This window comes from Oncorhynchus masou, unplaced genomic scaffold (genome assembly GCF_036934945.1).
Source record: "Oncorhynchus masou masou isolate Uvic2021 unplaced genomic scaffold, UVic_Omas_1.1 unplaced_scaffold_880, whole genome shotgun sequence".
Taxonomy (NCBI): Eukaryota; Metazoa; Chordata; class Actinopteri; order Salmoniformes; family Salmonidae; genus Oncorhynchus; species Oncorhynchus masou.
The window spans coordinates 175,915-202,356 of NW_027015264.1; the positions used below are offsets into that span (position 1 = coordinate 175,915).

The window sequence follows — 26,442 nt, forward strand, 5'->3', positions numbered from 1 at the left end:
CTCCTCCTCTCCCCTGTAACTATTCCCCAGGTCGTTGTCTAATCCTCCTCCTCTCCCCTGTAACTATTCCCAGGTCGTTGTCTAATCCTCCTCCTCTCCCCTGTAACTATTCCCCAGGTCGCTGTCTAATCCTCCTCCTCTCCCCTGTAACTATTCCCCAGGTCGTTGTCTAATCCTCCTCCCTCCTCTCCCCTGTAACTATTCCCCAGGTCGCTGTCTAATCCTCCTCCTCTCCCCTGTAACTATTCCCCAGGTCGCTGTCTAATCCTCCTCCTCCTCCCCTGTAACTATTCCCCAGGTCGTAACTATTCCCAGGTCGTCTAATCCTCCCCTCCCCCTCTCCCTGTAACTATTCCCCAGGTCGTTGTCTAATCCTCCCCCTCTCCCCTGTAACTATTCCCCAGGTCGTTGTCTAATCCTCCTCCTCCTCTCCCTGTAACTATTCCCCAGGTCGTTGTCTAATCCTCCTCCTCTCCCCTGTAACTATTCCCCAGGTCGCTGTCTAATCCTCCCTCCTCTCCCCTGTAACTATTCCCCAGGTCGTTGTCTAATCCTCCTCCTCTCCCCTGTAACTATTCCCCAGGTCGTTGTCTAATCCTCCTCCTCTCCCCTGTAACTATTCCCCAGGTCGCTGTCTAATCCTCCTCCTCTCCCCTGTAACTATTCCCCAGGTCGCTGTCTAATCCCCCTCCTCTCCCCTGTAACTATTCCCCAGGTCGTTGTCTAATCCTCCTCCTCTCCCCTGTAACTATTCCCAGGTCGCTGTCTAATCCCCTCCTCTCCCCTGTAACTATTCCCCAGGTCGCTGTCTAATCCTCCCTCCTCTCCCCTGTAACTATTCCCCAGGTCGTTGTCTAATCCCTCCTCTCCCCCTGTAACTATTCCCCAGGTCGTTGTCTAATCCTCCTCCTCCTCTCCCCTGTAACTATTCCCCAGGTCGTTGTCTAATCCTCCTCCTCTCCCCTGTAACTATTCCCCAGGTCGTTGTCTAATCCCCCTCCTCTCCCCCTGTAACTATTCCCCAGGTCGTTGTCTAATCCTCCTCCTCTCCCCTGTAACTATTCCCCAGGTCGTTGTCTAATCCTCCTCCTCTCCCTGTAACTATTCCCCAGGTCGTTGTCTAATCCTCCTCCCTCCCCTGTAACTATTCCCCAGGTCGTTGTCTAATCCTCCTCCTCTCCCCTGTAACTATTCCCCAGGTCGTTGTCTAATCCTCCCTCCTCCCTCTCCCCGGTAACTATTCAACCAGGTCGTTGTCTAATCCTCCTCCTCCTCCCCCTGTAACTATTCCCCAGGTCGTTGTCTAATCCTCCTCCTCTCCCCCTGTAACTATTCCCCAGGTCGTTGTCTAATCCTCCTCCTCTCCCCTGTAACTATTCCCAGGTCGTTGTCTAATCCTCCTCCTCTCCCCTGTAACTATTCCCCAGGTCGTTGTAACTATTCCCCAGGTCCTCTAATCCCCCTCCTCTCCCCTGTAACTATTCCCCAGGTCGTTGTCTAATCCTCCTCCTCTCCCCAGGTGTAACTATTCCCCAGGTCGTTGTCTAATCCTCCTCCTCTCCCCTGTAACTATTCCCCAGGTCGTTGTCTAATCCTCCTCCTCTCCCCTGTAACTATTCCCCAGGTCGCTGTCTAATCCTCCTCCTCTCCCCTGTAACTATTCCCCAGGTCGTTGTCTAATCCTCCTCCTCTCCCCTGTAACTATTCCCCAGGTCGCTGTCTAATCCTCCTCCTCTCCCCTGTAACTATTCCCCAGGTCGTTGTAACTATTCCCCATCCTCCCCTCCTCTCCCCTGTAACTATTCCCCAGGTCGTTGTCTAATCCTCCTCCTCTCCCCTGTAACTATTCCCCAGGTCGTTGCTGCAAATGAAAACGTGTTCTCAGTCAACTCCCCGGTAAAATAACAGAAATTAAAAATCACTTAATACTGTACCTTTGAGGGGAAGTGGAACCCTGCTCTCGCTGTAACGGGAGCCTCTGGATGTCTCCTTGTACTGCACACCTGGACCTGCCAACAGACGACACGTCAAAGCTGTGATGTGGACCTATTGAAACACTTACAATACTCAGGGTTCTGTGTGATAACTAGTCCGTTTCACTGGTTGTGTCCCACATGGCACCCTGTTCCCTATATAGTGAACTACTTTAGACTAGAGCCCTATTCCCTACATTAGTGCACTACTTTTTAGATCAGAGCCCTATGGGACCCTATTCCCTATATAGTGTTCTGTGTGACTACTTTAGACCAGAGTCCTATGGCACCCTATTCCCTATAATACTGCACTACTTTAGACCAGAGCCCTATGGGACCCTATTCCCTATATAGTGCACTACTTTAGACCAGAGCCCTATGGGACCCTATTCCCTATAATACTGTACTACTTTAGACCAGAGCCTATGGCTATTCAGTGCACTACTTTAGACCAGAGCCCTATGGGACCCTATTCCCTATATAGTGCACTACTTTAGACCAGAGCCCTATGGCACCCTATTCCCTATATAGTGCACTACTTTAGACCAGAGCCCTATGGGACCCTATTCCCTATATAGTGCACTACTTTAGACCAGAGCCCTATGGGACCCTATTCCCTATATAGTGCACTACTTTATACCAGAGCCCTATGGGACCCTATTCCCTATATAGTGCACTACTTTAGACCAGAGCCCTATGGCACCCTATTCCCTATATAGTGCACTACTTTAGACCAGAGCCCTATGGAACCCTATTCCCTATATACTGCACTACTTTAGACCAGAGCCCTATGGCACCCTATTCCCTATATAGTGCACTACTTTAGACCAGAGCCCTATGGCACCCTATTCCCTATATAGTGCACTACTTTAGACCAGAGCCCTATGGAACCCTATTCCCTATATACTGCACTACTTTATACCAGAGCCCTATGGGACCCTATTCCCTATATAGTGCACTACTTTATACCAGAGCCCTATGGGACCCTATTCCCTATATGGTGCACTACTTTATACCAGAGCCCTATGGGACCCTATTCCCTATATAGCCATCTGTGTTCCGAATGGAACCCTATTCCCTATAGTGCACTACTTTAGACCAGAGCCCTATGGCACCCTATTCCCTATATAGTGCAGAAAGAAAACAGGGTTCCATTTGGGATCACATCTCATTGTTCCCGGTCTTACCTTGACCTCAGGTTCTTTCTTCAGGTGGTCCGTCCCAACGTTTTCCTCTCCAACTGGTATGTCAGAGCCAACACCTTGATGTCTGTGGCAGAAAGGCTGGGGTAGTCTCCGCCTTCTTGGAGAACTCAGTCACTGAACACAGACCTCAACACTCAGTACCATCACAATTCATGAAATACCATCAAGTACCATCAACAAAGTAATAAAGTAATAGGATAAAAGGATAAAGTAATCCTTCTCACCCCCCCCCCTTAAATGATTTAGATGCACTATTGTAAAGTGGCTGTTCCACTGGATGTCATAAGGTGAATTCACTAATTTGTAAGTCGCTCTGGATAAGAGCGTCTGCCAAATGACTTTAATGTAATGTAATTGTAACAACTATAGAAGTGATGTTGGAGAGGCAGATTTGTATACAAAAACAAATATCCAGTACAACAAATCAAACAACCAAAACTGACCAAATGAGTCATTTAAAAACCTTAGCTACCTAATCTGATGTCCTCTGGGTACGGCTCTCTGAAGTTGAGTTGATATGGTAGGAACGACAGGCTCCTCCGGGTTGGCTTGTCTCTAATTTCCTCTACTACATCCTTCAGCGTGTAGATATTCTTCCCGATTTCCTACAAAATAAATAAATATATATACATATGAGGGGGCAATATTTACAGTAATGTATAAATCATAATATACGCAGCTACATGATGTTGATGTGGCCATTTAAACAGAATGAACCACGTTAACTAGCTATCCAGACCTGACATCAAGCACGCAGTTTGTGATAAAAAAGTTATTCGTATTAAATCCTTCTGATCCTGGGGGACGGAACACCTGAAGAACATCTCTACTGATATGTGACACAGTTTAAACCTCACCTGAAGAAGTGCTTTCTTCAAAATCCTGCTGCGTCTACGACAACATGTTCCACCATGGTAGCCGCCATCTTGGATAGCGACGTCCGCATCATCACCAACCAATCAGAAGACCGGAAGTAGTTCTCGCGCTGTCCGTGATTTGAGAGACAGGGCGTCGTGTGACGTCTTGTTGATGTTGTTGCCGTAGAGGAAGATGGCGGCTCGCTGGAGTAGTGAGAATGTGGTGGTGGAATTGCGAGATGCGCAGGTACTTGAGTAAAACAGGGTTTAATTCAGAGTTGGGTGACATGTAGCTAGCTAATGCGCAATGTGTTGCCAAAGAGATGTATAGCTTTCCCTTCTGTCTGTGGTGTTGACATGCTGTTCCTAGTGAAACAGGTGGGAGCTTGTATCCTTCTGAGTAGTCAGAGAGTATCTGAAAGTGTCACAGTTAAATGATGTCACACTCAGTCGCAGGATTGTTGAATTTTTGTTACAAAAGGTCTAATGCACCACGTCACACATCCAGTGTTTAGACATTGTTTTGTTACAACAGGTCTAATGCACCAGGTCACACATCCAGTGTTTAGACATTGTTTTGTTACACATCCAGTGTTTAGACATTGTTTTGTTACAACAGGTCCAATGCAACAGGTCACACATCCAGTGTACAGACATTGTCCCGTGCACAAGATGTCGGTCAGCAACATTTAGCATGGAAAAACAAAAACTAACCAAACATGCTGCACTGCTGACTCAAATGCTGCTGGCTGAATGGTTTTAAACTGTCCTCTGCATCATGATGCTCACATGCTCTTCATTGACTAGTAAACTCACCACACATGTCACAGAATAATAATAGTAGTCATGTTTGGTCACAGGTCCAGGAATGTCTGAAGAATTGTTTACCTGGAGCTAACTCTGCAGATAGCACTGCTGGGGTTTTGAAAAGTCATAGTCAATCGCATAATATTCATTTTTAGAAAAAATGTTTGACTTTAATTTACAATCTGTGGAAACTATAAGAATAGAAAGTTTCAGAACTTTTGTGAAGCATCACAGCAGATTGAAAAATATATGTCAATTATATTGTAGCCTCCATCAATGTATCTGCAGTATTACAGCTGATCTGCCCCCTAACAACGTAAATAATAATAATAATAACAATAATAACATGCTGTTATCTTTCCAGGCCACTGCCATGTCCGTGGACTGCCTGGGTCAACATGCTGTCCTGTCAGGGTGTACCAGTCCTTTACCACCCATTACAGCACCTTCACCAGACAGTGAAAACACTCCTCCTCACATTGCCTTGGGGATGTTAGAAATCCCTTACCACCTGAGGCTGTTGATTCACTGTAGCTCTGCCTCAGTCAACGTAGCTCTGCCCCAGTCAACGTAGCTCTGCCCCAGTCAACATAGTAGCTCTGCCCCAGTCAACGTAGCTCTGCCCCAGTCAACATAGCTCTGCCCCAGTCAACGTAGCTCTGCCCCAGTCAACATAGCTCTGCCCCAGTCAACGTAGCTCTGCCCCAGTCAACATAGCTCTTCCCCAGTCAACGTAGCTCTTCCCCAGTCAACATAGCTCTGCCTCAGTCAACGTAGCTCTGCCTCAGTCAACATCACTGTAGCTCTTCCCCAGTCAACGTAGCTCTGCCTCAGTCACTGTAGCTCTGCCTCAGTCAACATCACCGTAGCTCTGCCTTAGTCACTATAGCTCTGCCTCAGTCGACGTCACTGTAGCTCATCCTCAGTCAACATCACTATAGCTCTGCCTCAGTCAACATCACTATAGCTCTGCCTCAGTCAACATCACTGTAGCTCTGCCTCAGTCAACATCACTGTAGCTCTGCCTCAGTCAACATCACTAGCTAGCTCTGCCTCAGTCAACATCACTATAGCTCTTCCTCAGTCAACATCACTATAGCACTGTAGCTCTGCCTCAGTCAACATCACTATAGCTCTGCCTCAGTCAACATCACTGTAGCTCTGCCTCAGTCACTGTAGCCCTTCCCAGTCAACGTAGCTCTGCCTCAGTCAACGTCACTGTAGCTCTGCCTCAGTCACCGTAGCTCTGCCTCAGTCACCGTAGCTCTGCCTCAGTCAACGTCACTGTAGCTCTGCCCCAGTCACTGTAGCTCTGCCCCAGTCACTGTAGCTCTGCCCCAGTCACCGTAGCTCTTCCTCAGTCACCGTAGCTCTTCCTCAGTCACTGTAGCTCTGCCCCAGTCACCGTAGCTCTTCCTCAGTCACCGTAGCTCCTCAGTCACTCTCTTCCTCAGTCACTGCTCTGCCTCAGCGACCTCACCGTAGCTCTGCAGTCACTGTAGCTCTGCCTCAGTCAACGTCTCTGCCTCAGTCAACGTAGCTCTGCCTCTGTCACCGTAGCTCTGCCTCAGTCAACCTCACCGTAGCTCTGCCTCAGTCACCGTAGCTCTGCCTCAAGTCAACGTCACCGCAGCTCTGTCTCAGTCACTGTAGCTCTGCCTCAGTCAATATTACTGTAGCTCTGCCTCAGTCACCGTAGCTCTGCCTCAGTCACCGCAGCTCTGTCTCAGTCACTGTAGCTCTGCCTCAGTCAATATTACTGTAGCTCTGTCTCAGTCACAGTAGCTCTGCCTCAGTCACTGTAGCTCTGCCTCAGTCACTGTAGCTCTGCCTCAGTCAACGTCACTGTAGCTCTGCCTCAGTCGACGCCGCTGTAGCTCTGCCTCAGTCGACGTCCCTGTAGCTCTGCCTCAGTCACTGTAGCTCTGCCTCAGTCACTGTAGCTCTGCCTCAGTCACTGTAGCTCTGCCTCAGTCGACGTCACTGTAGCTCTGCCTCAGTCACGTCACCGTAGCTCTGCCTCAGTCAACATCACCGTAGCTCTGCCTCAGTCAACGTCACCGTAGCGCTGCCTCAGTCAACGTCACCGTAGCTCTGCCTCAGTCAGTCACCGTAGCTCTGCCTCAGTCAACATCACCGTAGCTCTGCCTCAGTCACCGTAGCTCTGCCTCAGTCAACATCACCGTAGCTCTGCCTCAGTCAACGTCACCGTAGCTCTGCCTCAGTCACGCGTAGCTCTGCCTCAGTCACCGTAGCTCTGCCTCAGTCAACATCACCGTAGCTCTGCCTCAGTCAACGCCACCGTAGCTCTGCCTCAGTCAACGTCACCGTAGCTCTGCCTCAGTCACCACTGTAGCTCTGCCTCAGTCAACGCCACTATAGCTCTGCCTCAGTCAACGCCACCGTAGCTCTGCCTCAGTCACTGTAGCTCTGCCTCAGTCACCGTAGCTCTGCCTCAGTCAACATCACCGTAGCTCTGCCTCAGTCAACGTCACCGTAGCTCTGCCTCAGTCAACGTCACCGTAGCTCTGCCTCAGTCAACGTCACCGTAGCTCTGCCTCAGTCAACATCACCGTAGCTCTGCCTCAGTCACCGTCACCGTAGCTCTGCCTCAGTCAACGTCACCGTAGCTCTGCCTCAGTCAATGTCACCGTAGCTCTGCCTCAGTCACTGTAGCTCTGCCTCAGTCACCGTAGCTCTGCCTCAGTCACGTGTAGCTCTGCCTCAGTCACCGTAGCTCTGCCTCAGTCACTGTAGCTCTGCCTCAGTCACGCGTCACCGTAGCTCTGCCTCAGTCAACGTCACCGTAGCTCTGCCTCAGTCAACGTCACCGTAGCTCTGCCTCAGTCACGTCACCGTAGCTCTGCCTCAGTCAACATCACTGTAGCTCTGCCTCAGTCAACGTCACCGTAGCTCTGCCTCAGTCACCGTAGCTCTGCCTCAGTCACTGTAGCTCTGCCTCAGTCAACTCTGCCAGTCACCGTAGCTCTGCCTCAGTCAAGCTCTGCCTCAGTCACTGTAGCTCTGCCTCAGTCAACGTCACCGTAGCTCTGTCTCAGTCAACGTTCACTCTGCCTCAGTCGACGCTCTGCCTCAGTCAACATCACTGTAGCTCTGCCTCAGTCAACGTCACCGTAGCTCTGCCTCAGTCAACGCCTCACCGTAGCTCTGCCTCAGTCAGCGTCACCGTAGCTCTGCCTCAGTCAACGTCCACCGTAGCTCTGCCTCAGTCAACGTCACCGTAGCTCTGCCTCAGTCAACGTCACCGTAGCTCTGCCACAGTCACCGTAGCTCTGTCCCAGTCAGTCACCGTAGCTCTGCCTCAGTCAACATCACCGTAGCTCTGCCTCAGTCAGCGTCACCGTAGCTCTGCCTCAGTCACCGTAGCTCTGCCTCAGTCACCGTAGCTCTGCCTCAGTCACCGTAGCTCTGCTCTCAGTCAACATCACCGTAGCTCTGCCTCAGTCAGCCACCGTAGCTCTGCCTCAGTCAACGTCACCGTAGCTCTGCCTCAGTCACCGTCAGCTCTGCCTCAGTCACCGTCACCGTAGCTCTGCCTCAGTCACCGTCACCGTAGCTCTGCCTCAGTCAACATCACTGTAGCTCTGCCTCAGTCAACGTCACCGTAGCTCTGCCTCAGTCAACATCACCTCAGTCACTGCTCTGCCTCAGTCAACATCACCGTAGCTCTGCCTCAGTCAACATCACCGTAGCTCTGCCTCAGTCACCGTAGCTCTGCCTCAGTCACCGTACTCTGCCTCAGTCCGTTTCGTAGCTCTGCCTCAGTCAGCGTCACCGTAGCTCTGCCTCAGTCACCGTAGCTCTGCCTCAGTCAACATCACCGTAGCTCTGCCTCAGTCACCGTCACCGTAGCTCTGCCTCAGTCAACATCACCGTAGCTCTGCCTCAGTCAACGTCACCGTAGCTCTGCCTCAGTCAACGGTCTTATCCGTAGCCTCAGTCAACATCACCGTAGCTCTGCCTCAGTCAGCGTCACCGTAGCTCTGCCTCAGTCAACATCACCGTAGCTCTGCCTCAGTCACCGTAGCTCTGCCTCAGTCAACATCGCCGTAGCTCTGCCTCAGTCAACGTCACCGTAGCTCTGCCTCAGTCACCGTAGCTCTGCCTCAGTCAACATCACCGTAGCTCTGCCTCAGTCACGTCACCGTAGCTCTGCCTCAGTCACCGTAGCTCTGCCTCAGTCACCGTCACCGTAGCTCTGCCTCAGTCAACATCACCGTAGCTCTGCCTCAGTCAACGTCACTGTAGCTCTGCCTCAGTCAGCGTCTATCCGGAGAGTCGTTGACCGATGTTGGTAGTTCCACAAGTCACTGCTAGTTGTGTATTTGTGGATTAATCAGATTTAAATGGGAGGTTGACATGTCAGGTGAATAAACCTATTTTCATCCAATCGTGTGTGTGTGTGTGTGTGTGTGTGTGCGTGTGTGTGTGTGTTTGATCTCCTCTCCTTCAGACGGCGGTTTCTGTATGTGGTGAACCTGGAGGCTCCGTCTGAAGCTCCCAGGAAGATTGGCAGACCGAGCAAATGGGACGTGGGGACGGTTCAGTGGAACCCCCACAAGGCAGAGTCCCACGTCTTCGCTGCCCTGTGAGTACATCAACAAAAACAGCAACAATTCATCAAATTGCGTGAAAGATTATTCTGTTGATTTACATTTACTTTTTATATTTATTAATGACGCTTATCCAGAGAGTCGTTGAGCAGGCTCAGGTCTTATCCCGAGAGTCGTTGAGCAGGCTCAGGTCTTATCCGGAGAGTCGTTGAGCAGGCTCAGGTCTTATCCGGAGAGTCGTTGAGCAGGCTCAGGTCTTATCCGGAGAGTCGTTGAGCAGGCCTCAGGTCTTATCCCAAGAGTCGCTGAGCAGGCTCAGGTCTTATCCCGAGAGTCGTTGGTCTTATCCGGAGCAGGCTCAGGAGTCTTATCCCGAGAGTCGTTGAGCAGGCTCAGGTCTTATCCCGAGAGTCGTTGAGCAGGCTCAGGTCTTATCCCGAGAGTCGTTGAGCAGGCTCAGGTCTTATCCCGAGAGTCGTTGAGCAGGCTCAGGTCTTATCCGGAGAGTCGTTGAGCAGGCTCAGGTCTTATCCCGAGAGTCGGTCTTATCTGATTGAGATCCAGATCTTATCCCCAAACTGAGCATCCTGTGAGAGTACATCCTGGTACTGGACAGACCCAGTGTCTGTGACCTGTGAGAGGCTAGGTCATCCTGGTAGTCTGGACAGACCCAGTGTCTGGTCTCCCGAGAGTGTGAGCAGGCTGGTCTTATCCCGAGAGTACATCCTGGTACTGGACAGACCCAGTGTCTGCTCTGTGACCTCAGGTCTTATCCGAGAGTACATCCTGGTACTGGACAGACCCAGTGTCTGCTCTGGGTCATCCTGTGAGAGTACATCCTGGTACTGGACAGACCCAGTGTCTGGTCTCTGTGACCTGTGAGAGTACATCCTGGTACTGGACAGACCCAGTGTCTGCTCTGTGACCTGTGAGAGTACATCCTGGTACTGGACAGACCCAGTCTTATCTGTCTGAGCAGTACATCCTGACCTGTGAGAGTACATCCTGGTACTGGACAGACCCAGTGTCAGGCTGGTACTCTGTATCCTGTGAGAGTACATCCTGGTACTGGACAGACCCAGTGTCTGCTCTGTGACCTGTGAGAGGCTAGGTCATCCTGGTAGTCTGGACAGACCCAGTGTCTGCTCTGTGACCTGTGAGAGTACATCCTGGTACTGGACAGACCCAGTGTCTGCTCAGGCTGTGATCCTGTGAGAGTCTGCATCCTGGTATCCTGGTACTGACAGACTGCTCTGTCCAGAGTGTCTGCTCTGTGACCTCCTGTGAGAGTACATCCTGGTACTGGACAGACCCAGTGTCTGCTCTGTGACCTGTGAGAGTACATCCTGGTACTGGACAGACCCAGTGTCTGCTCTGTGACCTGTGAGAGTACATCCTGGTACTGGACAGACCCAGTGTCTGCTCTGTGACCTGTGAGAGTACATCCTGGTACTGGACAGACCCAGTGTCTGCTCTGTGACCTGTGAGAGTACATCCTGGTACTGGACAGACCCAGTGTCTGCTCTGTGACCTGTGAGAGTACATCCTGGTACTGGACAGACCCAGTGTCTGCTCTGTGACCTGTGAGAGTACATCCTGGTACTGGACAGACCCAGTGTCTGCTCTGCATCCTGTGAGAGTACATCCTGGTACTGGACAGACCCAGTGTCTGCTCTGTGACCTGTGAGAGTACATCCTGGTACTGGACAGACCCAGTGTCTGCTCTGTGACCTGTGAGAGTACATCCTGGTACTGGACAGACCCAGTGTCTGCTACTGTGACCTGTGAGAGTACATCCTGGTACTGGACAGACCCAGTGTCTGCAACACTCTGTGACCTGTGAGAGTACATCCTGGTACTGGACAGACCCAGTGTCTGCTCTGTGACCTGTGAGAGTACATCCTGGTACTGGACAGACCCAGTGTCTGTCTCTGTGAGGTAGGATATCCTGTGAGAGTACATCCTGTCAACACTACTCTCTGTACCTGTGGATACATCCTGTACACACTGGACAGACCCAGTGTCTGCTCTGTGACCTGTGAGAGTACATCCTGGTACTGGACAGACCCAGTGTCTGCTCTGTGACCTGTGAGAGTACATCCTGGTACTGGACAGACCCAGTGTCTGCTCTGTGACCTGTGAGAGTACATCCTGGTACTGGACAGACCCAGTGTCTGCTCTGTGATCCTGTGAGAGTACATCCTGGTCTGGACAGACCCAGTGTCTGTCTGTGACCTGTGAGAGTACATCCTGGTACTGGACAGACCCAGTGTCTGGATATCCCCTCTATACATGTCAACATCTGTGGTACTGGACAGACATCAGGTCTGGACCTGGAGACATCCACCAGGTGTATCCAGTGTCTGTGACCTGTGAGAGTACATCCTGGTACTGGACAGACCCAGTGTCTGTGACCTGTGAGAGTCACATCCTGGTACTGGACAGACCCAGTGTCTGCTCTGTGACCTGTGAGAGTCACATCCTGGTACTGGACAGACCCAGTGTCTGCTCTGCATCCTGTGAGAGGATATCATCCTGGTACTGGACAGACCCAGTGTCTGCTCTGTCACCTGTGAGAGTACATCCTGGTACTGGACAGACCCAGTGTCTGCTCTGTGACCTGTGGTAGAGTCAACATCCTGGTACCTGGTGGACAGACCCAGTGTCTGCTCTGTGACCTGTGAGAGTACATCCTGGTACTGGACAGACCCAGTGTCTGCTCTGTGACCTGTGAGAGATACATCCTGGTACTGGACAGACCCAGTGTCTGCTCTGTGACCTGTGAGAGTACATCCTGGTACTGGACAGACCCAGTGTCTGCTCTGTGACCTGTGAGAGTACATCCCCTGGTCCCACTGGACAGACCCAGTGTCTGCTCTGACCTGTGAGAGTACATCCTGGTACTGGACAGACCCAGTGTGTGAGTCTGGACAGACCCAGTGTCCTGTGAGAGTACATCCTGGTACTGGACAGACCCAGTGTCTGCTCTGTGACCTGTGTAGAGTACATCCTGGTACTGGACAGACCCAGTGTCTGCTCTGTGACCTGTGAGAGTACATCCTGGTACTGGACAGACCCAGTGTCTGCTCTGTGACCTGTGAGAGTACATCCTGGTACTGGACAGACCCAGTGTCTGCTCTGTGACCTGTGAGAGTACATCCTGGTACTGGACAGACCCAGTGTCTGCTCTGTGACCTGTGAGAGTACATCCTGGTACTGTGTCTGGGTCAGTGACCCATCCTATACTGTGTCTGTCTGCTCTGTACCTGTGAGAGTACATCCTGGTACTGGACAGACCCAGTGTCTGCTCTGTCAGACATTATAACCTGTGTAGAGTACATCCTGGTACTGGACAGACCCAGTGTCTGCTCTGTAACCTGTGAGAGTACATCCTGGTACTGGACAGACCCAGTGTCTGCTCTGTCCTGTGAGAGTACATCCTGGTACTGGACAGACCCAGTGTCTGCTCTGTGACCTGTGAGAGTACATCCTGGTACTGGACAGACCCAGTGTCTGCTCTGTACCTGTGTAGAGTACATCCTGGTACTGGACAGACCCAGTGTCTGCTCTGCATCCTGTGAGTACATCCTGGTACTGTCACCCAGACCTGTACAGGGACATTATAACCTGTGTAGTCAGTCTGTGACCTGTGAGAGTACATCCTGGTACTGGACAGACCCAGTGTCTGCTCTGTCAGACCTGTGAGAGTACATCCTGGTACTGGACAGACCCAGTGTCTACTCTGTGACCTGTGAGAGTACATCCTGGTACTGGACAGACCCAGTGTCTGCATCCTGTCCTTATAACCTGTGAGAGTACATCCTGGTACTGGACAGACCCAGTGTCTGCTCTGTGTACCTGTGAGAGTACATCCTGGTACTGGACAGACCCAGTGTCTGCTCTGTGACCTGTGAGAGTACATCCTGGTACTGGACAGACCCAGTGTCTGCTCTGTCAGACCATGTATAATCCTGGTAGATTGTACATCCTGGTACTGTCACCTGTGATAATCCTGGTACAGACCAGTGTCTGCTCTGTGACCTGTGAGAGTACATCCTGGTACTGGACAGACCCAGTGTCTGCTCTGTGACCTGTGAGAGTACATCCTGGTACTGGACAGACCCAGTGTCTGCTCTGCATCCTGTGAGAGTACATCCTGGTACTGGACAGACCCAGTGTCTGCTCTGTGACCTGTGAGAGTACATCCTGGTACTGGACAGACCCAGTGTCTGCTCTGTGACCTGTGATTACTACATCCTGGTACTGGACAGACCCAGTGTCTGCTCTGTGACCTGTGAGAGTACATCCTGGTACTGGACAGACCCAGTGTCTGCTCTGTGACCTGTGAGAGTACATCCTGGTACTGGACAGACCCAGTGTCTGCTCTGTGACCTGTGAGAGTACATCCTGGTACTGGACAGACCCAGTGTCTGCTCTGTGACCTGTGAGAGTACATCCTGGTACTGGACAGACCCAGTGTCTGTGACCTGTGAGAGTACATCCTGGTACTGGACAGACCCAGTGTCTGTGACCTGTGAGAGTACATCCTGGTACTGGACAGACCCAGTGTCTGCTACTGGACAGACCCATGTGAGAGTACATCCTGGTACTGGACAGACCCAGTGTCTGTGACCTGTCCTGAGAGGGTTTACCCAGTTTACCTGTGAGGGTAACCAGCCAGCGAGTTGACCTGTACACGTGGCGTGATGGCTGTGGGGTCAGGTCCACGCTGGGTCAGACCCCTGCAGGGACAGTACACACGAGTCATCAGGTAACACAGAGGAGACGCATTATAACTGTCAGCCGCGTCCCAGATGGCTCCCTGTTCCCATTATGGGTCAGAAGTAGTGCCCTGTCATACAGGGGATATGGTAGCAGTACTGTGGGACGTCAGCCTGATCTGTCTGGGTATGTATAACCGGTAGGGTCGATGTTGCCAGGTCACTGACTGTGGTTTTATCCCACAGTGACTTGGACTGGTCCTGGTTTGACCCGGAGTATCTGGTCACCAGCTCTGTAGACACCTACATCTGTATCTGGGACACCAGGTAGGATATCCCTCTATACTGTCAACACTACTAACCTGTACCAGGTAGGATATCCCAGTCTATACTGTCAACACTACTCTCTGTACCAGGTAGGGTCATATCCCAACACTCTATACTGTCAACACTACTCTCTGTACCAGGTAGGATATCCCTCAGTATACTGTCAACACTACTCTCTGTACCAGGTAGGATATCCCTCTATACTGTCAACACTACTCTCTGTACCAGGTAGGATATCCCTCTATACTGTCAACACTACTCTCTGTACCAGGTAGGATATCCCTCTATACTGTCAACACTACTGTGTTGGGTCTCTGTACCAGGGTCAGGATATCCCTCTATACTGTCAACACTACTCTAGGATGTCAGCCAGGTAGGATATCCCTCTATACTGTCAACACTACTCTCTGTACCAGGTAGGATATCCCTCTATACTGTCAACACTACTCTCTGTACCAGGTAGGATATCCCACTATACTGTCAACACTACTCTCTGTACCAGGTAGGATATCCCTCTATACTGTCAACACTACTCTCTGTACCAGGTAGGATATCCCTCCACATATACTGTCAACACTACTCTCTGTACCAGGTAGGATATCCCTCTATACTGTCAACACTACTCTCTGTACCAGGTAGGATATCCCTCTATACTGTCAACACTACTCTCTGTACCAGGTAGGATATCCCCTCTATACTGTCAACACTACTCTCTGTACCAGGTAGGATATCCCTCTATACTGTCAACACTACTCTCTGTACCAGGTAGGATATCCCTCTATACTGTCAACACTACTCTCTGTACCAGGTAGGATATCCTACTCTCTGTACCAGGTAGGATCTATACTGTCAACACTACTCTCTGTACCAGGTAGGATATCCCTCTATACTGTCAACACTACTCTCTGTACCAGGTAGGATATCCCTCTATACTGTCAACACTACTCTCTATCCCTTATAACCTGTCACTACAGGTAGGATATCCCTCTATACTGTCAACACTACTCTCTGTACCAGGTAGGATATCCCTCTATACTGTCAACACTACTATCTGTACCAGGTAGGATATCCCTGTGTAGGGTCACTATACTGTCAACACTACTCTCTGTACCAGGTAGGATATCCCTCTATACTGTCAACACTACTCCTGTGACCAGGTAGGATATCCCCTCTATACTGTCAACACTACTCTCTGTACCAGGTAGGATATCCCTCTATACTGTCAACACTACTCTCCTGTACCAGGTAGGATATCCCTCTATACTGTCAACACTACTCTCTGTACCAGGTAGGATATCCCTCTATACTGTCAACACTACTCTCTGTACCAGGTAGGATATCCCTCTATACTGTCAACACTACTCTCTGTACCAGGTAGGATATCCCTCTATACTGTCAACACTACTCTCTATACCAGGTAGGATATCCCTCTATACTGTCAACACTACTCTCTGTACCAGGTAGGATATCCCTCTATACTGTCAACACTACTCTCTGTACCAGGTAGGATATCCCCTCTATACTGTCAACACTACTCTCTGTACCAGGTAGGATATCCCACTATACCTGTCTATCTACTACATATCTATCTATCCTCTATCTAGTATCTTATCTATCTTTCTCTACTTCTCTTCTCCCAATGTTGAATCATGTAGATGATGCTTTTAGTTCAGGACTTAATGTATGTCTGGGAAACCAGCCCTGAGATGAACTGATTGATGTTCTGCCTTAACTGTAAATCTGTCTGATCTCAGAGACACGAGGAAACCGACTGTGGCGTCCCCAGGTCAAGTGGAACAAGCGTAATCAGTACCTTCTAGCCTCCAGTCATGATGGAGATGTTCGCATCTGGGACAAGAGGGTCAGTACTGCATTATTACCACATTATAACCTGTGTAGGGTCAGTACTACATTATAACCTGTGTAGGGTCAGTACAGTACATTATAACCTGTGTAGGGTCAGTACTACATTATAACCTGTGTAGGGTCAGTACTACATTATAACCTGTGTAGGGTCAGTACTACATTATAACCTGTCAGTACACATTATAACCTGTCAGGGTAGTACATTATAACCTGTCAGTACTACATTATAACCTGTGTAGGGTCAGTACTACATTATAACCTGTCAGTACTACATTATAACCTGTCAGTACTAATTATAACCTGTCAGTACTACATTATAACCTGTGTAGGGTCAGTACTATTATAACCTTATTATAACCTGTGTAGGGTCAGTACTACATTATAACCTGTGTAGGGTCAGTACTACATTATAACCTGTGTAGGGTCAGTACTACATTATAACCTGTTATAACCTGTAGGGTCAGTACTACATTATAACCTGTCATAATAACCTGTGTAGGGTCAGTACTACATTATAACCTGTGGGTCAGGGTCAGTCAGTACTACATTATAACCTGTGTAGGGTCAGTACTACATTATAACCAGTACTACATTATAACCTGTAGGGTCAGTACTACATTATAACCTGTGTAGGGTCAGTACTTATAACATTATAAACCTGTGTAGGGTCAGTACTACATTATAACCTGTGTAGGGTCAGTACTACATTATAACCTGTCAGTAGGGTCATTATAACCTGTGTACATTATAACCTGTGTAGGGTCAGTACTACATTATAACCTGTGTAGGGTCAGTACTACATTATAACCTGTGTAGGGTCAGTACTACATTATAACCTGTGTACTACATTATAACCTGGGTCAGTACTACATTATAACCTGTCAGTACTACATTATAACCTGTGTAGGGTCAGTACTACATTATAACCTGTGTAGGGTCAGTACTACATTATAACCTGTGTAGGGTCAGTACTACATTATAACCTGTGTAGGGTCAGTACTACATTATAACCTGTCAGTACTACATTATAACCTGTGTAGGGTCAGTACTACATTATAACCTGTGTAACCTGGGTCAGTACTACATTATAACCTGTGTAGGGTCAGTACTACATTATAACCTGTCAGTACTACATTATAACCTGTGTAGGGTCAGTACTACATTATAACCTGTGTAGGGTCAGTACTACATTATAACCTGTGTAGGGTCAGTACTACATTATAACCTGTCAGTACTACATTATAACCTGTGTAGGGTCAGTACTACATTATAACCTGTGTAGGGTCAGTACTACATTATAACCTGTGTAGGGTCAGTACTACATTATAACCTGTAGTCAGTACTACATTATAACCTGTGTAGGGTCAGTACTACATTATAACCTGTGTACTACATTATAACCTGTCAGTACTACATTATAACCTGTGTAGGGTCAGTACTACATTATAACCTGTCAGTACTACATTATAACCTGTGTAGGGTCAGTACTACATTATAACCTGTCACCATTATAACCTGGTCAGTACTACATACTACATTATAACCTGTGTAGGGTCAGTACTACATTATAACCTGTGTAGGGTCAGTACTACATTATAACCTGTGTAGGGTCAGTACTACATTATAACCTGTGTAGGGTCAGTATAACTACATTATAACCTGTCAGTACTACATTATAACCTGTGTAGGGTCAGTACTACATTATAAACCTGTGTAGGGTCAGTACTACATTATAACCTGTGTAGGGTCAGTACTACATTATAACCTGTCAGTACTACATTATAACCTGTGTAGGGTCAGTACTATATAACCTGTGTAGGGTCAGTACTACATTATAACCTACATTATAACCTGTGTAGGGTCAGTACTACATTATAACCTGTGTAGGGTCAGTACTACATTATAACCTGTGTACTACATTATAACCTGTGTAGGGTCAGTACTACATTATAACCTGTGTAGGGTCAGTACTACATTATAACCTGTGTATAACCTGTCAGTACTACATTATAACCTGTGTAGGGTCAGTACTACATTATAACCTGTGTAGGGTCAGTACTACATTATAACCTGTGTAGGGTCAGTACTACATTATAACCTGTGTAGGGTCAGTACCTACATTATAACCTGTGTAGGGTCAGTACTACATTATAACCTGTGTAGGGTCAGTACTACATTATAACCTGTGTAGGGTCAGTACTACATTATAACCTGTGTAGGGTCAGTACTACATTATAACCTGTGTAGGGTCAGTACTACATTATAACCTGTGTAGGGTCAGTACTACATTATAACCTGTGTAGGGTCAGTACTACATTATAACCTGTGTAGGGTCAGTACTACATTATAACCTGTGTAGGGTCAGTACTACATTATAACCTGTGTAGGGTCAGTACTACATTATAACCTGTGTAGGGTCAGTACTACATTATAACCTGTGTAGGGTCAGTACTACATTATAACCTGTGTAGTGTAGGGTCAGTACTACATTATAACCTGTGTAGGGTCAGTACTACATTATAACCTGTCAGTACTACATTATAACCTGTGTAGGGTCAGTACTACATTATAACCTGTGTAGGGTCAGTACTACATTATAACCTGTGTAGGGTCAGTACTACATTATAACCTGTGTAGGGTCAGTACTACATTATAACCTGTCAGTACTACATTATAACCTGTGTAGTCAGTACAGTATAACCTGTGTAGGGTCAGTACTACATTATAACCTGTCAGGTCAGTACTACATTATAACCTGTGTAGGGTCAGTACTACATTATAACCTGTGTAGGGTCAGTACTACATTATAACCTGTGTAGGGTCAGTACTACATTATAACCTGTGTAGGGTCAGTACTACATTATAACCTGTGTAGGGTCAGTACTACATTATAACCTGTAGGGTCAGTACTACATTATAACCTGTCAGTACTACATTATAACCTGTGTACTACATTATAACCTGTGTAGGGTCAGTACTACATTATAACCTGTGTAGGGTCAGTACTACATTATAACCTGTGTAGGGTCAGTACTACATTATAACCTGTGTAGGGTCAGTACTACATTATAACCTGTGTAGGGTCAGTACTACATTATAACCTGTGTAGGGTCAGTACTACATTATAACCTGTGTAGGGTCAGTACTACATTATAACCTGTGTAGGGTCAGTACTACATTATAACCTGTGTAGGGTCAGTACTACATTATAACCTGTCAGTACTACATTATAACCTGTGTAGGGTCAGTACTACATTATAACCTGTGTAGGGTCAGTACTACATTATAACCTGTCAGTACTACATTATAACCTGTGTAGGGTCAGTACTACATTATAACCTGTGTAGGGTCAGTACTACATTATAACCTGTCAGTACTACATTATAACCTGTGTAGGGTCAGTACTACATTATAACCTGTGTAGGGTCAGTACTACATTATAACCTGTGTAGGGTCAGTACTACATTATAACCTGTCAGTACTACATTATAACCTGTGTAGGGTCAGTACTACATTATAACCTGTGTAGGGTCAGTACTACATTATAACCTGTGTAGGGTCAGTACTATATAACCTGTGTAGGGTCAGTACTACATTATAACCTGTGTAGGGTCAGTACTACATTATAACCTGTGTAGGGTCAGTACTACATTATAACCTGTGTAGGGTCAGTACTACATTATAACCTGTGTAGGGTCAGTACTACATTATAACCTGTGTAGGGTCAGTACTACATTATAACCTGTCAGTACTACATTATAACCTGTGTAGGGTACTACATTATAACAGTACTACATTATAACCTGTGTAGGGTCAGTACTACATTATAACCTGTGTAGGGTCAGTACTACATTATAACCTGTGTAGGGTCAGTACTACATTATAACCTGTGTAGGGTCAGTACTACATTATAACCTGTGTAGGGTCAGTACTACATTATAACCTGTGTAGGGTCAGTACTACATTATAACCTGTGTAGGGTCAGTACTACATTATAACCTGTGTAGGGTCAGTACTACATTATAACCTGTCAGTACTACATTATAACCTGTGGGGTCAGTACTACATTATAACCTGTGTAGGGTCAGTACTACATTATAACCTGTGTAGGGTCAGTACTACATTATAACCTGTCAGTACTACATTATAACCTGTGTAGGGTCAGTACTACATTATAACCTGTCAACCTTATAACCTGTCAGTACTACATTATAACCTGTGTAGGGTCAGTACTACATTATAACCTGTGTAGGGTCAGTACTACATTATAACCTGTGTAGGGTCAGTACTACATTATAACCTACTGTTATAACCTGTGTAGGGTCAGTACTACATTATAACCTGTGTAGGGTCAGTACTACATTATAACCTGTGTAGGGTCAGTACTACATTATAACCTGTGTAGGGTCAGTACTACATTATAACCTGTGTAGGGTCAGTACTACATTATAACCTGTGTAGGGTCAGTACTACATTATAACCTGTGTAGGGTACACATTATAACCTGTGTAGGGTCAGTACTACATTATAACCTGTGTAGGGTCAGTACTACATTATAACCTGTCAGTACTACATTATAACCTGTCAGTACTACATTATAACCTGTGTAGGGTCAGTACTACATTATAACCTGTGTAGGGTCAGTACTACATTATAACCTGTAGTTATAACCTGTCAGTACTACATTATAACCTGGGTCAGTACATTATAACCTGTGTAGTACTACATTATAACCTGTGTAGGGTCAGTACTACATTATAACCTGTGTAGGGTCAGTACTACATTATAACCTGTGTTATAACCTGTCAGTACTACATTATAACCTGTGTAGGGTCAGTACTACATTATAACCTGTGTAGGGTCAGTACTACATTATAACCTGTCAGTACTACATTATAACCTGTGTAGGGTCAGTACTACATTATAACCTGTGTAGGGTCAGTACTACATTATAACCTGTGTAGGTACTACATTATAACCTGTCAGTACTACATTATAACCTGTGTAGGGTCAGTACTACATTATAACCTGTGTAGGGTCAGTACTACATTATAACCTGTGTAGGGTCAGTACTACATTATAACCTGTGTAGGGTCAGTACATTATAACCTACATTATAACCTGTCAGTACTACATTATAACCTGTGTAGGGTCAGTACAGTACTACATTATAACCTGTCAGTACTACATTATAACCTGTGTAGGGTCAGTACTACATTATAACCTGTGTAGGGTCAGTACTACATTATAACCTGTGTAGGGTCAGTACTACATTATAACCTGTGTAGGGTCAGTACTACATTATAACCTGGTCAGTACTACATTATAACCTGTGTAGGGTCAGTACTACATTATAACCTGTGTAGGGTCAGTACTACATTATAACCTGTGTAGGGTCAGTACTACATTATAACCTGTGTAGGGTCAGTACTACATTATAACCTGTCAGTACTACATTATAACCTGTAGGGTCAGTACTACATTATAACCTGTGTAGGGTCAGTACACATTATAACCTGTACTACATTATAACCTGTGTAGGGTCAGTACTACATTATAACCTGTGTAGGGTCAGTACTACATTATAACCTGTAGTACTACATTATAACCTGTGTCAGTACTACATTATAACCTGTCAGTACTACATTATAACCTGTGTAGGGTCAGTACTACATTATAACCTGTGTAGGGTCAGTACTACATTATAACCTGTCAGTACTACATTATAACCTGTCAGTACTACATTATAACCTGTGTAGGGTCAGTACTACATTATAACCTGTGTAGGGTCAGTACTACATTATAACCTGTGTAGGGTCAGTACTACATTATAACCTGTGTAGGGTCAGTACTACATTATAACCTGTGTAGGGTCAGTACTACATTATAACCTGTGTACTACATTATAACCTGGTCAGTACTACATTATAACCTGTCAGTACTACATTATAACCTGTCAGTACTACATTATAACCTGTCAGTACTACATTATAACCTGTCAACCATTATCAGTACTACATTATAACCTGTGTAGGGTCAGTACTACATTATAACCTGTGTAGGGTCAGTACTACATTATAACCTGTGTAGGGTCAGTACTATAACATTATAACCTGTCAGTACTACATTATAACCTGTGTAGGGTCAGTACTACATTATAACCTGTGTAGGGTCAGTACTACATTATAACCTGTGTAGGGTCAGTACTACATTATAACCTGTGTACTACATTATAACCTGGGTCAGTACTACATTATAACCTGTGTAGGGTCAGTACATAACCTGTGTAGGGTCAGTTATAAACCTGTAGGGGGTCAGTACTACATTATAACCTGTGTACTAGGGTCAGTACTACATTATAACCTGTGTAGGGTCAGTACTACATTATAACCTGTGTAGGGTCAGTACTACATTATAACCTGTGTAGGGTCAGTACTACATTATAACCTGTGTAGGGTCAGTACTACATTATAACCTGTGTAGGGTCAGTACTACATTATAACCTGTGTAGGGTCAGTACTACATTATAACCTGTGTAGGGTCAGTACTACATTATAACCTGTGTAGGGTCAGTACTACATTATAACCTGTGTAGGGTCAGTACATTATAACCTGTGTAGGGTCACATTATAACCTGTGTAGGGTCAGTACTACATTATAACCTGTCAGTACTACATTATAACCTGTGTAGGGTCAGTACTACATTATAACCTGTGTAGGGTCAGTACTACATTATAACCTGTGTAGGGTCAGTACTACATTATAACCTGTGTAGGGTCAGTACTACATTATAACCTGTGTAGGGTCAGTACTACATTATAACCTGTCAGTACTACATTATAACCTGTGTAGTCAGTACTACATTATAACCTGTGTACTACATTATAACCTGGGGGTCAGTACTACATTATAACCTGTGTAGGGTCAGTACTACATTATAACCTGTGTAGGGTCAGTACTACATTATAACCTGTGTAGGGTCAGTACTACATTATAACCTGTGTAGGGTCAGTACTACATTATAACCTGTCAGTACTACATTATAACCTGTGTAGGGTCAGTACTACATTATAACCTGTGTAGGGTCAGTACTACATTATAACCTGTGTCAGTACTACATTATAACCTGGTCAGTACTACATTATAACCTGTCAGTACTACATTATAACCTGTGTAGGGTCAGTACTACATTATAACCTGTGTAGGGTCAGTACTACATTATAACCTGTGTAGGGTCAGTACTACATTATAACCTGTGTAGGGTCAGTACTACATTATAACCTGTGTAGGGTCAGTACTACATTATAACCTTATAACCTGTGTAGGGTCAGTACTACATTATAACCTGTGTAGGGTCAGTACTACATTATAACCTGTGTAGGGTCAGTACTACATTATAACCTGTGTAGGGTCAGTACTACATTATAACCTGTGTAGGGTCAGTACTACATTATAACCTGTACTACATTATAACCTGTAGGGTCAGTACTACATTATAACCTGTGTAGGGTCAGTACTACATTATAACCTGTGTAGGGTCAGTACTACATTATAACCTGTGTAGGGTCAGTACTACATTATAACCTGTGTAGTACTACATTATAACCTGTGTAGGGTCAGTACTACATTATAACCTGTGTACTACATTATAACCTGGGTCAGTACTACATTATAACCTGTGTAGGGTCAGTACTACATTATAACCTGTGTAGGGTCAGTACTACATTATAACCTGTGTAGGGTCAGTACTACATTATAACCTGTGTAGGGTCAGTACTACATTATAACCTGTCAGTACTACATTATAACCTGTGTAGGGTCAGTACTACATTATAACCTGTAGGGTCAGTACTACATTATAACCTGTGTAGGGTCAGTACTACATTATAACCTGTGTAGGGTCAGTACTACATTATAACCTGTGTCAGTACTACATTATAACCTGTGTAGGGTCAGTACTACATTATAACCTGTGTAGGGTCAGTACTACATTATAACCTGTGTAGGGTCAGTACTACATTATAACCTGTGTAGGGTCAGTACTACATTATAACCTGTGTAGGGTCAGTACTACATTATAACCTGTGTAGGGTCAGTACTACATTATAACCTGTGTAGGGTCAGTACTACATTATAACCTGTGTAGGGTCAGTACTACATTATAACCTGTGGGTCAGTACTACATTATAACCTGTCAGTACTACATTATAACCTGTGTAGGGTCAGTACTACATTATAACCTGTGTAGGGTCAGTACTACATTATAACCTGTGTAGGGTCAGTACTACATTATAACCTGTGTAGGGTCAGTACTACATTACCTGTATAACCTTATAACCTGTAGGGTCAGTACTACATTATAACCTGTGTAGGGTCAGTACTACATTATAACCTGTGTAGGGTCAGTACTACATTATAACCTGTGTAGGGTCAGTACTACATTATAACCTGTGTAGGGTCAGTACTACATTATAACCTGTGTAGGGTCAGTACTACATTATAACCTGTGTAGGGTCAGTACTACATTATAACCTGTGTACTACATTATAACCTGTGTCAGTACTACATTATAACCTGTGTAGGGTCAGTACTACATTATAACCTGTGTAGGGTCAGTACTACATTATAACCTGTGTAGGGTCAGTACTACATTATAACCTGTGTAGGGTCAGTACTACATTATAACCTGTGTAGGGTCAGTACTACATTATAACCTGTGTAGGGTCAGTACAGTACTACATTATAACCTGTGTAGGGTCAGTACTACATTATAACCTGTGTAGGGTCAGTACTACATTATAACCTGTGTAGGGTCAGTACTACATTATAACCTGTGTACTACATTATAACCTGGGTCAGTACTACATTATAACCTGTGTAGGGTCAGTACTACATTATAACCTGTGTAGGGTCAGTACTACATTATAACCTGTGTAGGGTCAGTACTACATTATAACCTGTGTAGGGTCAGTACTACATTATAACCTGTGTAGGGTCAGTACTACATTATAACCTGTCAGTACTACATTATAACCTGTGTAGGGTCAGTACTACATTATAACCTGTGTAGGGTCAGTACTACATTATAACCTGTGTAGGGTCAGTACTACATTATAACCTGTGTAGGGTCAGTACTACATTATAACCTGTGTAGGGTCAGTACATTATAACATTATAACCTGTCAGTACTACATTATAACCTGTGTAGGGTCAGTACTACATTATAACCTGTGTAGGGTCAGTACTACATTATAACCTGTGTAGGGTCAGTACTACATTATAACCTGTGTAGGGTCAGTACTACATTATAACCTGTGTAGGGTCAGTACTACATTATAACCTGTACTACATTATAACCTGTGTAGGGTCAGTACTACATTATAACCTGTGTAGGGTCAGTACTACATTATAACCTGTGTAGGGTCAGTACTACATTATAACCTGTCAGTACATTATAACCTGGGTCAGTACTACATTATAACCTGTGTAGGGTCAGTACTACATTATAACCTGTCATACTATATAACCTGTGTAGGGTCAGTACTACATTATAACCTGTGTAGGGTCAGTACTACATTATAACCTGTGTAGGGTCAGTACTACATTATAACCTGTGTAGGGTCATTTATAACCTGTGTAGGGTCAGTACTACATTATAACCTGTGTAGGGTCAGTACTACATTATAACCTGTGTAGGGTCAGTACTACATTATAACCTGTGTAGGGTCAGTACTACATTATAACCTGTGTAGGGTCAGTACTACATTATAACCTGTGTAGGGTCAGTACTATTTATAACCTGTGTAGGTCAGTACTACATTATAACCTGTGTAGGGTCAGTACTACATTATAACCTGTGTAGGGTCAGTACTACATTATAACCTGTGTAGGGTCAGTACTACATTATAACCTGTAGGGTCAGTACTACATTATAACCTGTGTAGGGTCAGTACTACATTATAACCTGTGTAGGGTCAGTACTACATTATAACCTGTCAGTACTACATTATAACCTGTGTACTACATTATAACCTGTGTAGGGTCAGTACTACATTATAACCTGTGTAGGGTCAGTACTACATTATAACCTGTGTAGGGTCAGTACTACATTA

At 45.8% G+C, this 26,442-nt stretch overlaps 1 long non-coding RNA gene and 1 pseudogene across 1 annotated transcript; one reads left to right on the forward strand and one right to left on the reverse strand.

Moving 5' to 3' along the window:
- Window positions 1-3,272: 3,272 nt before the first annotated feature.
- Window positions 3,273-4,095, reverse strand: LOC135537975 (uncharacterized). Its single transcript, XR_010455307.1, has 3 exons — window positions 4,036-4,095; window positions 3,651-3,783; window positions 3,273-3,292 (listed from the first exon to the last, which is right to left on the reverse strand). It is a non-coding gene; the product is annotated as an uncharacterized LOC135537975 (long non-coding RNA).
- Window positions 4,096-4,182: 87 nt separating this feature from the next.
- Window positions 4,183-26,442, forward strand: part of LOC135537974 (GATOR2 complex protein WDR59-like) — a 101,736-nt pseudogene continuing 79,476 nt past the window's right edge.